Source organism: Coregonus lavaretus (assembly GCF_964263955.1).
Source record: "Coregonus lavaretus genome assembly, chromosome: 34".
NCBI lineage: Eukaryota > Metazoa > Chordata > Actinopteri > Salmoniformes > Salmonidae > Coregonus > Coregonus lavaretus.
The window spans coordinates 14,132,202-14,147,691 of record NC_140021.1 but is presented as its reverse complement, the minus strand read 5'-3'; the positions used below and the strand labels follow the sequence as shown (position 1 = coordinate 14,147,691).

Here is a 15,490-nt window from a genome sequence, read left to right as displayed (position 1 = left end):
AAAAAATGTTGGACTATACTAAAGGGGCCATCTACAACCTAAATGGGTTCTTCGGCTGTCCCCATAGGAGAACCCTTTGAAAAACCTTATTTGGTTCCAGGTACAACCCCTTTGGGTTCCATGTAGAACCTTTTACACATAGGGTTCTACATGGAATCCCATAGCATTTTACCTGGAACCAAAAAGGGTTCTACCTGGAGCCAAAAATGGTTCTCCTATGGCAGGGATGGGCAACTTTGATGGGGGTGGGGGCCACAAAATATCTGAACTCATCATGAGGGGCCGCAGTTGCACGCAGGTCTGCGTACCCACATGTGCAGACCCCCCCACCACATTACGTGAAAAACATTTTAGCAGCCCCCCTCTTGACAACGGAGATGTAGATTTAATTTTGTGCAATTCTACACATTTTGCCATGGGTCGTAGAGAATATTTAGCAATTTTATAACTAATTTCATGCAATTCTACACATTTTTCAATAGGGTGGAGAGAAATGTTAGCAGTTTTTAATATGATATCTGAGTGAGACTGACTAACAAAATTACCCGGACTAACTTACCAATGGGTTTACTTACTGGTAGTTAGGTCTATGACCTATGTCAGCTAAATGTTTAGCTGACATAGGCTAATTGAGTGACTATCAGTGACTGACATAAATAGACAAAAACTGCTGATGCACAAACAAATGTCAAAATTGCACCTTGTGTATTTTTACTATTCTAACTTGCAACAGTAAGTTGAGACCCTGACTGAGTACAATACAATACATTGATCCGAGGGCCTTCAAAAGGGGGGCCGACAGTTGCTCATCCCTGTCCTATGGGGACAACCGAAGAACCCTTTTGGGACCCTTTTCTAAAGCTGTGTTCGAATACTCATACTAACCGCACTAACTGTACTATTTGTGATGAGTATGCAGTATGCTTATTGGTCATAGTATGGATATAGTTAGAATGACCAAAGTTCCCGGATGTCGTACTACATTCGCCAAAATTCGCAGAATTTCCGTGCTTTTAGGGCCCATAATATAATCCTTCAGAAAATGGGCGTGGCTTCACAACATTTTCAGATTTGAACAAAATGGCGGAAAATAAGCCAAAGTCCGACGAGAGCGGGTAACAAATGTCAGTAAAAAAAGTACATATTCATTAATTTAACTAATTATAAACAAATGTTAAGAAAATGTTGAGCAATGTAATAAAACATTTATGACTTTTCAAATAAGTTACGTTACACGTTGTGTTGCCTGACAATTTGTTAGGTACGCTAGCCTTACGAACCACATTGCATATCATTACAGCAGATGCTTGTATGTACCGGTATGTGTTAGCTAGCTACCTAATGTTAGTTGGCTACTAATACACTATCGGTCAAACGTTTTAGAACACCTAGCCATTCAAGGGTTTATCTTTATTTTTACTATTTTCTACATTGTAGAATAATAGTGAAGACATCAAAACTATGAAACAACACATATGGAATCATGTAGTAACCAAAAAAGTGTTCAACAAATCAAAATATATTTTATATTTGAGGTTCTTCAAACAGCCACCCTTTGCCTTGATGACAGCTTTGCACACTCTTGGCATTCTCTCAACCAGCTTCATGAGGTAGTCACCTGGAATGCATTTCAATTAACAGGTGTGGCTTCTTAAAAGTTAATTTGTGGAATTTCTTTCCTTAATGCGTTTGAGCCAATCAGTTGTGTTGTGGCAAGGTAGTTGGGGTATACAGAAGATAGCCCTATTTGGTAAAAGACCAAGTCCATATAATGGCAAGAACAGCTCAAATAAGCAAAGAGAAACTAAAGTCCATCATTACTTTAAGACATGAAGGTTAGTCAATATGGAACATTTCAATAACTTTTAAAGTTTCTTCAAGTGCAGTTGCAAAAACCATCAAGCGCAATGATGAAACTGGCACACATGAGGACCGCCACAGGAATGGAAGACCCAGAGTCACCCCTGCTGCAGAGGATAAGTTCATTAGAGTTACCAGCCTCAGAAATTGCTGCCCAAATAAATGCTTCACAGAGTTCAAGTAACAGACACATCTCAACATCAACTGTTCAGAGGAGACTGTGTGAATCAGGCCTTCATGGTCGAATTGCTGCAAATAAACCACTACTAAAGGACACCAATAAGAAGAAGAGACTTGCTTGGGCCAAGAAACACGAGCAATGGATATTAAACTGGTGGAAATTTGTCCTTTGGTCTGGAGTCCAAATGTGAGATTTTTGGTTCCAACCGCCGTGTCTTTGTGAGACGCGGTGTGGGTGAACGGATGATCTCCGCATGTGTAGTTCCCACCGTAAAGCATGGAGAAGGAGGTGTTATGGTGTGGGGGTGCTTTGCTGGTGACACTGTCTATGATTTATTTAGAATTCAAGGCACACTTAAACAGCATGGCTACCACAGCATTCTGCTGCGATACGCCATCCCATCTGGTTTGGGCTTAGTGGGACTATAATTTGTTTTTCAACAGGACAATGACCCAACACACCTCCAGGCTGTGTACGGCTATTTTACCAAGAAGGAGAGTGATGGAGTGCTGCATCAGATGACCTGGCCTCCACAATCACCCGACCTCAACCCAAATTGAGATGGTTTGGAGCGTGCAAAGCTGTCATCAAGGCAAAGGGTGGCTATTTGAAGGATCTCAAATCTCAAATATATTTTGATTTGTTTAACACTTTTTTGGTTACTACATGATTCCATATGTGTTATTTCATAGTTTTGATGTCTTCACTATTATTCTACAATGTAGAAAATAGTAAAAATAATGAAAAACCCTTGCATGAGTAGGTGTTCTAAAACTTTTGACCGGTAGGGTACATCGAACTTGCCAGTTTATTAACTATATGCTATCTAACTAGCTGCCCAACGTTTATTGACTTGATTATTCACGTCATTCTTAGCTTAGCTAAGTGGTATAGTCATTGTGCGTTCTCAATGGACATGGTTAATGAAGTCGTAAGATGTCTAGCTAGTAATTTGTTATGCTAACAAGCTAGCAAGAAGTTGCATAGCAACAGCATCAACTTCCGGTAGACAGGCGAACCGCTAGTACAGTACACTCAACTGAAAGGATAGCGTTCGTTTACAGTATACTAAAATGAATTAATAGTATATAGTATGTAGTATATACTCATTAAGTATGTAGTATACAGTATGTTAGTATGGGTATTCGAATACAGCTTAAGAGTGTACACTTGGTTCTCTGTGTTTTGGTTTAAGAGTCATCTTTTTAGAAGCGCTACCTCTCTACACAAGTTAAACCCTCCATGTTCCCTCGTTTTGCTGTAAGCCTGGGAATGCAAACCGCCCTTCACCCCCTGATCTACCTTCTGATACCAACAAACACATCAATATGTTTTGGGCTAAAATGAGAGAGAGGACTGTTCTATCGTTCCACTGTCTCTGTGTAGTGTGGGATTAAAACTATCTGCAGTAGAGTTTCCCAGCATCCTCCTCTCCTCTCCTCCACCCATCTCCTCTCCTACTCTACGTTCCTATGAATTATTAAACAAACAGCACTTTGTGCTTCACAGTGGGAGGGGAAATGTCACACACACACACACACGCAAACACACACCTGTATATGCTGTTTTGTATAAGGGCTTTTTTTTTATTATATAATGTTGTCTGATTCTGAACTGACAGAGGAAAATCCAAACCCAGGGTGTTCTGTTCTTTCCAACTAAATAGTCCCCTCGCCTCTCAGTGGAATGACTGTCATTTTGAGGACTATTAGGAGAGATACACTACATTTAGAAACGACTCTCCTTCTATCAGAAGAAAAAGCCTGTGTGTGCATCAGTAAGCTTAAACAGAACCTATGGTTTGGGTTTCTTTTGTAAAATATCATTTCTGAAATGGGCAAATGGCTTTCAGTAAATACAAACTGATGGCTAAACCTCTTTGGGGTAGCATTGACGACAGAGAGATGCAAATGTCTTACAAATTTGATTAAAGTCAAAATAATGTGTTATGTCTCCCGTGTCCCTAAATGAGCTCTTAGTGGGAAGTGCACCAGAGGAAACATATCAAGATTCAGGAAGAGATGAAAGAAAGAGTGGGACCGTTACACACACACACACAGATGCACGCACACACAAACACACACACAAACACACCCTGTCATATTAAAATAAGAGCTGTCCTTACGTTCTCCTGTGTTGTATTCATGTGGGTCCAGTATTCCGGACTCCTGCAGGGATCTGATGCAGGAGTCGACCAGCTCCAGTCCTGTGGTCAATTCATCCTCTATATCCTTCTGGCCATCCGCTGGACAGGAAGCAGGAAACAGGAAACAGGGGGAACAGGTTAGTCTGGGTCACATTCGTGACACAACCTCCATAAAGTGTGTGTATTTTCAATGTCACACAAATTTGATGACGTCCATGTCTGTGATATCTGGTTATATTCTTAGGAAATCTGCATTACATTTTTTTTAATACAGTGATTATAAATAAAAACGTCTACTAAAAAGTAAAGTATTTGACGTTTAGCCTACCTTGGGTGTTCCAGCGAAACTGCTCATCTGCCGAACTGCAAGAAAACAGAGTTGAGGTTAAGAAAAGGAATTCATAATATGGAGTTTATTATACAGTAATATTCTGTAACCTCATAGTTCGTTGTTATCAAATATTCAAACTATTTACTGTAGACAGCTGACGTAAAATAAACAAACAAGCTATAATAGCGGTGATCAGAGATTCAGCACCATTGAAGCGGACAGCGACTGAATAGGAATTCTGAATTTCAGCACCACAGAACAGTGGACAGCGGCTGTCTGCACTACAGCCACTCGCCACTGGGAGACCACAGCAAGGCCTTACCAGGAAGTTTACACAAGCCTAGAAGTGGAAGGCTCCCAAAGACCTCTGCTAGCTAGCCTGACTCAGCCATATTGACTTTTTCAACCAAACCTTATAATTGTCAATAATAGGGAATCAATTGCAAGTAAACGAAAAAAGACCTCTCCATTGTTTCTTTGAAATCGCTGCCACATCCTCTTTATTTTTCTGGATCAGGGATAGACTGTGCTAGGAGGCTAATGTTGTTCTGTGAGCTAGCTCCCTAGGACAATCAAGGAGAGCCAGTAACATAGTGATTTCCTCTTGAGAGGACAAAGCAGAGTACATTACAGCCAGTCAGACCGGAAAGAAGCAACGGGCTGCTCAGCGTGTGATCATTGTTAGAGCAACATGACACACAAAGAAACACACAAACATATTCGCACGCATTTGTAGACATTTGTAGAAATACTATCTCTCTCATACCTTTACAATACTGTGAAACATTGGTGGTGGATGAGGTGATTTCCCCCCATACACTGTGTCACGTTCGCTCTCTCTCTCCCTCTCTCTCTTCATCGCTCTCTCTCTCTCTCTCTCTCTCTCTCTCTCTCTCTCTCTCTCTCTCTCTCTCTGTCTCTTTCTCTCTCAATTCAATTCAATTCAAAGGGCATTATTGGCATGTGAAACATATGTTTACATTGCCAAAGCTAGTGAAATAGATAATAAACAAAAGTGAAATAAACAACATAAATTTGGACTTGTTTTACACTTTTTTGGTTACTACATGATTCCATATGTGTTATTTCATAGTTTTGATATCTTCACTATTATTCTACAATGCAGAAATGTTTTCAAATACTTTATATATACAGTGGGGAAAAAAAGTATTTAGTCAGCCACCAATTGTGCAAGTTCTCCCACTTAAAAAGATGAGAGAGGCCTGTAATTTTCATCATAGGTACATGTCAACTATGACAGACAAAATGAGAAAAAAAATTCCAGAAAATCACATTGTAGGATTTTTTATGAATTTATTTGCAAATTATGGTGGAAAATAAGTATTTGGTCAATAACAAAAGTTTCTCAATACTTTGTTATATACCCCTTGTTGGCAATGACACAGGTCAAACGTTTTCTGTAAGTCTTCACAAGGTTTTCACACACTGTTGCTGGTATTTTGGCCCATTCCTCCATGCAGATCTTCTCTAGAGCAGTGATTTTTTGGGGCTGTCGCTGGGCAACACGGACTTTCAACTCCCTCCAAAGATTTTCTATGGGGTTGAGATCTGGAGACTGGCTAGGCCACTCCAGGACCTTGAAATGCTTCTTACGAAGCCACTCCTTCGTTGCCCGGGAGGTGTGTTTGTGATCATTGTCATGCTAAAAGACCCAGCCACGTTTCATCTTCAATGCCCTTGCTGATGGAAGGAGGTTTTCACTCAAAATCTCACGATACATGGCCCCATTCATTCTTTCCTTTACACGGATCAGTCGTCCTGGTCCCTTTGCAGAAAAACAGCCCCAAAGCATGAAGTTTCCACCCCCATGCTTCACAGTAGGTATGGTGTTCTTTGGATGCAACTCAGCATTCTTTGTCCTCCAAACACGATGAGTTGAGTTTTTACCAAAAAGTTATATTTTGGTTTCATCTGACCATATGACATTCTCCCAATCCTCTTCTGGATCATCCAAATGCACTCTAGCAAACTTCAGACGGGCCTGGACATGTACTGGCTTAAGCAGGGGGACACGTCTGGCAATGCAGGATTTGAGTCCCTGGCGGAGTAGTGTGTTACTGATGGTAGGCTTTGTTACTTTGGTCCCAGCTCTCTGCAGGTCATTCACTAGGTCCCCCCGTGTGGTTCTGGGATTTTTGCTCACCGTTCTTGTGATCATTTTGACCCCACGGGGTGAGATCTTGCGTGGAGCCCCAGATCGAGGGAGATTATCAGTGGTCTTGTATGTCTCCCATTTCCTAATAATTGCTCCCACAGTTGATTTCTTCAAACCAAGCTGCTTACCTATTGCAGATTCAGTCTTCCCAGCCTGGTGCAGGTCTACAATTTTGTTTCTGGTGTCCTTTGACAGCTCTTTGGTCTTGACCATAGTGGAGTTTGGAGTGTGACTGTTTGAGGTTGTGGACAGGTGTCTTTTATACTGATAACAAGTTCAAACAGGTGCCATTAATACAGGTAACGAGTGGAGGACAGAGGAGCCTCTTAAAGAAGAAGTTACAGGTCTGTGAGAGCCAGAAATCTTGCTTGTTTGTAGGTGACCAAATACTTATTTTCCACCATAATTTGCAAATAAATTCATAAAAAATCCTACAATGTGATTTTCTGGAATTTTTTTTCTCAATTTGTCTGTCATAGTTGACGTGTACCTATGATGAAAATGACAGGCCTCTCTCATCTTTTTAAGTGGGAGAACTTGCACAATTGGTGGCTGACTAAATACTTTTTTTCCCCACTGTATATATATTTTAACCTTTATTTAACTAGGCAAGTCAGTTAAGAACACATTCTTATTTACAATGACAGCCTACCCCGGCCAAACACTACCTTAATGACGCTGGGCCAATTGTGCCGCCCTACGGGACTCCCGATCACGGCCGGTTACGATACAGCCCGGGATCGAACCAGGGTCTATAGTGACACCTCTAGCACTGAGATGCATTGCCTTAGACCGCTGTGCCACTCGGGAGCATGTGTGTGCATGTTTTTAATGAGCCTCTGGAGTGGAGAGATCATTGGCTATGTTATACAGTGAGGGAAAAAAGTATTTGATCCCCTGCTGATTTTGTATGTCTGCCCACTGACAAAGAAATGATCAGTCTATAATTGTAATGGTAGGTTTATTTGAACGGTGAGAGACAGAATAACAACAACAAAATCCAGAAAAACGCATGTCAAAAATGTTATAAATTGATTTGCATTTTAATGAGGGAAATAAGTATTTGACCCCCTCTCAATCAGAAAGATTTCTGGCTCCCAGGTGTCTTTTATACAGGTAACGAGCTGAGATTAGGAGCACACTCTTAAAGGGAGTGCTCCTAATCTCAGTTTGTTACCTGTATAAAAGACACCTGTCCACAGAAGCAATCAATCAATCAGATTCCAAACTCTCCACCATGGCCAAGACCAAAGAGCTCTCCAAGGATGTCAGGGACAAGATTGTAGACCTACACAAGGCTGGAATGGGCTACAAGACCATCGCCAAGTAGCTTGGTGAGAAGGTGACAACAGTTGGTGCGATTATTTGCAAATGGAAGAAACACAAAAGAACTGTCAATCTCCCTCGGCCTGGGGCTCCATGCAAGATCTCACCTCGTGGAGTTGCAATGATAATGAGAACGGTGAGGAATCAGCCCAGAACTACACGGGAGGATCTTGTCAATGATCTCAAGGCAGCTGGGACCATAGTCACCAAGAAAACAATTGGTAACACACTACGCCGTGAAGGACTGAAATCCTGCAGCGCCCGCAAGGTCCCCCTGCTCAAGAAAGCACATATACAGGCCCGTCTGAAGTTTGCCAATGAACATCTGAATGATTCAGAGGAGAACTGGGTGAAAGTGTTGTGGTCAGATGAGACCAAAATCGAGCTCTTTGGCATCAACTCAACTCGCCGTGTTTGGAGGAGGAGGAATGCTGCCTATGACCACAAGAACACCATCCCCACCGTCAAACATGGAGGTGGAAACATTATGCTTTGGGGGTGTTTTTCTGCTAAGTGGACAGGACAACTCCACTGCATCAAAGGGACGATGGACGGGGCCATGTACCGTCAAATCTTGGGTGAGAACCTCCTTCCCTCAGCCAGGGCATTGAAAATGGGTCTTGGTTGGGTATTCCAGCATGACGATGACCCAAAACACACGGCCAAGGCAACAAAGGAGTGGCTCAAGAAGAAGCACATTAAGGTCCTGGAGTGGCCTAGCCAGTCTCCAGACCATAATCCCATAGAAAATCTGTGGAGGGAGCTGAAGGTTCGAGTTGCCAAACGTCAGCCTCGAAACCTTAATGACTTGGAGAAGATCTGCAAAGAGGAGTGGGACAAAATCCCTCCTGAGATGTGTGCAAACCTGGTGGCCTACTACAAGAACGTCTGACCTCTGTGATTGCCAACAAGGGTTTTGCCAACAAGTACTAAGTCATGTTTTGCAGAGGGGTCAAATACTTATTTCCCTCATTAAAATGCAAATCAATTTATAACATTTTTGACATGCGTTTTTCAGGATTTTTTTGTTGTTATTCTGTCTCTCACTGTTCAAATAAACCTACCATTAAAATTATAGACTGATCATGTCTTTGTCAGTGGGCAAACGTACAAAATCAGCAGGGGATCAAATACTTTTTTCCCTCACTGTAACTATGTGCAAATAGTTAAAGTACAAAAGGGAAAATAAAAAAAACATAAATATGGGTTGTATTTACAATGGTGTTTGTTGTTCACTGGTTGCCCTTTTCTTGTGGCAACAGGTCACAAATCTTGCTGCTGTGATGGCACACTGTGTTATTTCACCCAATAGATATGGGAGTTTTTCAAAGTTGGATTTGTTTTCGAATTCTTTGTGGGTCTGTGTAATCTGAAGGAAATATGTGTCTCTAATATGGTCATACATTTGGCAGGAGGTTAGGAAGTGCAGCTCAGTTCGCACCTCATTTTGTGGGCAGTGTGCACATAGCCTGTCTTCTCTTGAGAGCCAGGTCTGCCTACGGTGGCCTTTTCAATAGCAAGGCTATGCTCACTGAGTCTGTACATAGTCAAAGCTTTCCTTAATTTTGGGTCAGTCACAGTTGTCAGGTATTCTGCCACTGTGTACTCTCTGTTTAGGGCCACATAGCATTCTAGTTTGCTCAGTGTTTTTGTAGATTCTTTCCAATGTGTCAAGTAATTATCTTTTTGTTTTCTCATGATTTGGTTGGGTCTAATTGTGTTGTTTTCCTGGGGCTCTGTGGGGTCTGTTTGTGTTTGTGAACGTAGCCCCTGGACCAGCTTGCTTAGGGGACTCTTCTTCAGGTTCATCTCTCTGTAGGTGATGGCTTTGTTATGGAAGGTTTGGGAATCACTTCCTTTTTGGTTGTTGTAGAATATATTTTCTGGATTTTGATAATTAGCAGGTATCGTCCTAATTCTGCTCTGCATGCATTATTTTGTGTTTTTTGTTGTACAGTGAGGATATTTTTGTAGAATTCTGCATGCAGTCTCAATTTGGTGCCCATTTTGTGAATTCTTTGTTGGTGAGGGGACCCCAGACCTCACAACCATAAAGGGCAATGGGTTCTATAACTGATTCAAGTATTTTTTGCCAGATCCTAATGTATGTCAAATTGTATGTTGTTTTTGATGGCATAGAAGGCCCTTCTTGCCTTGTCTCTCAGATCGTTCACAGCTTTGTGGAAGTTACCTGTGGCGCTAATGTTTAGGCCGAGGTATGTATAGTTTTTTGTGATATCTCTCTCTCTCTCTCTCTCCCTCTCTCGCTCTCAGAAATACTATAGCAGGCTATACAGAAACACACAATGAGTATGTGTGTGCGTGTGTCCGTGCATGTGTGTGCGTGTTTTTAATGAGCCCCTGGAGTGGAGGGATCACTGGGTCAAGAGGAGCTCCCCTCGTAGGCTGTCTAGGGATCCTGGTGATCACATAGACCACGGCAGTGTGTGTGTGTGTGTGTGTGTGTGTGCACCCAGGCCTTGCCCCTAATTGCACTGCAGTAGAGCTTTCCAGTGTAAAATAGATGGAGGACAATACAGAGGGAGAGAGAGGGAGAAATAGAGAGAGGGATAGAGAGAGAGGGGGAGAGAGGGAGAGAGAGAGAGGGCTAGAGAAGTTAACTATTTAATTTTTATCCCGGCCTGCCTGTAGTTATGGATCCTCTATTGTTTTTGAGAGCAGGATCTTCTGTATTCTAGTCCTTCAACAACCTCTGGTCTACAGAACAGACAGGTTCTTCTGTATTCTAGTCCATCAACAACCTCTGGTCCACAGAACAGAAAGGAACTTCTGGGGATCTAGTCATAGAGATACACAGATATCTCCCCAGTCGCAATAAAGCAGCTCGCTGGTCACAGTGAATAAGTTATTGGTCGTCCACAGGGTAATATTACTCTTGGAAATGCCTTTATATTCTCCCAGCTGGTTCTACTTAATATGTTTTTCCTGCGCTACATACGACTATATCGGTCCACTAATACAGGCCTAGTGCACTACTTGTGAATAAAATGTGAGTGTTTGGGCTTAGTCTGTCTGTGAGTGTTTGGGCTTGAGCGCAGCAAGACAATGTGAATGCAAATGTCAAATTCTAAACAATGTGAAAACTCCTGGGTGGAGAGAGATTTTAATTATGTTAGTTGATTTTGTGTCTTAACTGCGTGTGTGTGTGAGAGAGTGAGAGAGTGCGTATGAATGTGTGTGTTTGGGTGTTACTGCTGATGATTACATTTTAAAACACACCTGTTAGTTTCCCCGCATTGGTGCTAAACCATCTGTTCCCTCCAGCTAAAATGACCCTGCTATTATCTTTACTCTGATACTACGCTTCCCTCTGCTGTTTTAACGTGGTTACAGATCATAAGATTACACCTCTATGCATAATACACCATGGAGGGATTATGTGGCATAATGTACGCCCCATAACATTTTGGCCATGATGAGAATATGAAATGTTACGGTGGTACTTATTATTTAAAAAAATGTATAATGCAAAATCCTGCTTCATGAGTAAGTATAACTACAAATAGATATACTAAACACAGACTAGCCCGTGGAATTAGGAGTGGACACTCACCAATCCAGGATTCTATGTCAGGGTTTCATTGGGATTAACAGAGATTATAATTTGGTACTTTAGTGGGATTGGGGGAATTACGCTGCTCTGCTGTACACAGACTAGGATTAACACAGATTATAGGGACTAACACAGCTGGTTATTCCCACTGTTTTTCCAACTAGGATGGCCCAACCAGTGTGTGGTGGGTCCAGTAATGCTGTCAAACTCCGAATTACTCAAAGTTTATGAATGTGTTGACCCGCAGTTAACCCCTTCTCAAACAACGGTGTCACACACTTGTTATCTGACTGTGTGAGAACGCTCATTCACTCACAGCTAAAGTGTGCAGTGTGCCATAACCTAGGGACACCAAGGTCGATATTCCAGACAGGTCACTCTAGATATAATGCGATATTTGACGTTCGTCCAGGTGTGACTCTCATAAACGGGGCGTGTCTGTAGCACGGTACTTCTCTTCTCCCATTCTGGGGTAATGTAATGTGATGGGCTGTCACTGTTAAGTAGCTCTCTATAGCCTTGGAGCTCCATTCATCTGTAGTAAGTTCAACACAGGGTGCATTGGCCAATTCATTGACAACTTTGACTTTGGCTTGCTTATATACAGCAGGTACTACCAGTTTGCTGAAATGGGTGCAAGAGGGAAGTTCGTAATGTGGCTCGAGCACTTTCACGACGTGCTGAAAACCCCTGTTCTCAACCACCGAGAATGAGCGCATATCCGCGGCTACAAACACCTATCGCTCTTGTAATTTATTTTGCCCGGTCAGAATCAGCTGCGAAGGGCTGCTTGAATGCAGAGGGGAGACGAAGTTGTATTGTTGTTTCTTTGCGTTTCCATCTTGCTCTGGTGGTAGGAATACTGGGGTGATTTCGGTGTAAATGTGTCGGTGTTGGCAGCTGCATAGGCTATTCTCGTTGAGCAGTGGCAACATACTATTAACGTTTTATCCACAACTCTCTGTCAATCGCCGTTGTAATCTACTGGGAAGCCAAAATGTTGCCAAACTGGAGATTTAAATGATGATGGAGGATCCACCTGGTTTATCAACCCCACCACTCACCATCGTACAGAACTGCGCCTCACAAAAGGACAGTTTGAAATGCACTAATTAAGATTTGAATTTTGATTACAACTGTGTTGTTTTAACGGAATAGCCTGAAATGTTTTTATTCAAGAGACATACAACGCAGCATAGGCATAGCCAATGTTTTATACAGTATGTATTCATTCGGGTTCACAGTGCGGACAGAACCGAGGTCCCTGTACTGAACAGTTCGGTACAAATACGTGTACCTTTACACCCCTACAAAGCATGGATTGCTGTCATACCTTGTCCATAGACTGCTTACAGGGTAAGTAAACCAATATGTTAGTTTGTATTTTGGGTGAACTATCCCTTTAACCATTGGGCATTAATGCCTAAACTTAACCATCGACATTTGACGTTTATCCCTCCCCTGGATAAACGTTGAATACTGAAGTCAAACCGTGTCAAACCGTGAGATCTTGTTGGATATTTATGAGCTAACATGTACACACACACACACACACACATCATCCATTATCTCTTAGATCGATTCAAATCCCTTTACAAATCAATTATCCATGTTACACATTACAGAGTGATTAAATTATATGTATGAATGACGATTAGAGACAGGAATTATGATTCTGTTCATGAAATACAATCAATGTGTTGGTTTGAAAAGTCAGATTACTGAGGAAACAAAAGATAAAGATTAAGAAGATTTCTATGAAAACCCACACAAACACACTAAGGCATGCAGACACACACACACACAGACTGCTGAATCCTATGTGTGTGTAATGTGGTTGATTGATATGTGCAGTGTGATTTAGATAGACTGGCTGTAGAGGGCAGGGCAATAGCATTAGCAAGCTGGCTGCTGCTGAGTTAGGGAGATACCCAGTCAGTTGTACAACTGAATGCATCCAACCATCCAAATGTGTCTTCCTCATTTAACCCCTCTGAATCAGAGAGGTGCGGGGGACTGCCTTAATTGACATCCACGTCTTCAGCGCCCGGGGAGCAGTTGTTGTTGGGGGTTAACTGCCTTGCTCAAGGGCAGAACAGCATATTTTTACACCTTGGTGATATAAACCAGCGAACTCTCAGTTACTGGCCCAACGCTCTTAACCATTAGGCTACCTGCCACCCCATAGAGTTAGTTAGTCTTTGTACTGTAAATCATTCATTGTTAGCCACCTGGCTAAGGGTACAGCATGTAACATAATTATTGCCCTAGCATTAAACAGCTGATTCAAATAATCAAAGCTTGATGAGGGATTGATTATTTGAATCAGCTGTGTAGTGCTATGGCAAAAACCAAAATGTGCCCTCCTTGGGGTCCACAGGACCAAGTTTGGGAAAACGCTGGCCTATACAGAGCCTTCAGCTGTGTTTCATTCCATGAAAGTTCTCCCCTCCCTTCATTTACTCTACTATGCATCTTACTAGAGTACTGGGGGAGGTACACATTCATTATCATAGATCAGTATCAACGCTAATCACACCTTAGACAACATTCACAAACTGACGGAGACTCTTGCAGTCAATTAAAGCAATTTAAGCAATTAAAGCAACCTCTCAAGGATGCATCTAGCCGAGCTCGGACCACACACACACACTCCCAATTAAAAAGTGATCTCATGTTTCTTTAACTTATGGTCTTCTGCCTCATTAGCCGCAGATCATTTGAACTAGGACTCTCTGCCTCTGACAGCAGGAAGAATCCAGCTAGCCCATCTGTCCTTCTGTCTAGGACTATACCTCTGTCTGTCAGGATAGCTAACTGGCTTGCTCCACAGCTGTTTGACTGTTCTGCCCAGCCTGTGGCCAAACTGTGATTATAATCACAAAGCAGTGATGATATAGTATCATAAACAGATCCATACAGCAGAGTTACTCAGAGATACTCCTCTCTCTCTCATTAACAGATCCATATAGCAGAGTTACTCAGATCTCTCTCTCTCTCTCTCTCTCTCTCTCTCTCTCTCTCTATCTCTCTCTCTAGCCAGGCCTCATCTAATCTCTGCCACTATCTGGGGTTTGGGAAAGACAAGCTGCATTTGCATATTTAATGAGATCTGTAGTGTCCCCCCATCATCTCCCCACCACTCCCATCTCCCTGCAGCCTAAGAGAAGGAGATGGATAGCGAGAGAACGTGACACAGTGTGTAAAGAATTTTCTCTCCTCCTGGTGATGCATCATTAGAAAGAAACATGACTTACTATCTCTCTCACAGACACGCCATGCAGGGATCTAAGGCACGTCAACCACACAGCTACATTAATGGCTGAACTAACGACCTGGTTAGATTATTTTAGGGCGTAATGCAATTACTCAGCAATGTGATCTGTCTGTGTCAGAGGTGGGAACAAAAACCTCTGTTTGCTGAACCTGAAAATACCCTGAAGGCTAATGGTGTAATGGATCCCTCTATTATACAGAGAAAGGGAGGAGGGGAGATAGGGAGGGCAGAGGGAGGGAGAAGACAAAGAGGAAAGAGAGAGAAGGAATAAAGAAGAGGTGTGTTATTGTAATGATGATGCTAGTCTGTTCTCCTACTCTCACTCTCTCAGTTATGAGTTTATTTTTGTCTATCAGTGGAGGCTCCTCAGATGAGGAAGGGGAGGACCATCCTCCTCAGTGAATTTCATAAATCTAAAAATAGTGAAACATTAAAAAAGTAATCATTTTTAGATCAAACTATACTAAATATATTCACGTCACAAAATAATTGATTTAAACACACTGTTTTGCAATGAAGGTCTACAGTAGCCTCCACAGCACTCTGTAGGGCAGCACCATGGTGTACCCGGAGGACAGCTAGTTTCTGTCCTCTTCTGGGTACATTTACTTCAATACAA

The 15,490-nt window shown here is 42.1% G+C and overlaps 1 pseudogene across 1 annotated transcript in view; it reads left to right on the top strand.

Moving 5' to 3' along the window:
* LOC311109294 (catenin delta-2-like) overlaps positions 1–15,490 on the top strand; it is a 235,212-nt pseudogene that overhangs the window by 94,872 nt on the left and 124,850 nt on the right. Inside the window, exon 3 of the transcript in view lies at positions 4,198–4,343. The product of the transcript in view is annotated as a catenin delta-2-like (transcript). The remainder of the gene's footprint in view (positions 1–4,197; positions 4,344–15,490) is intronic.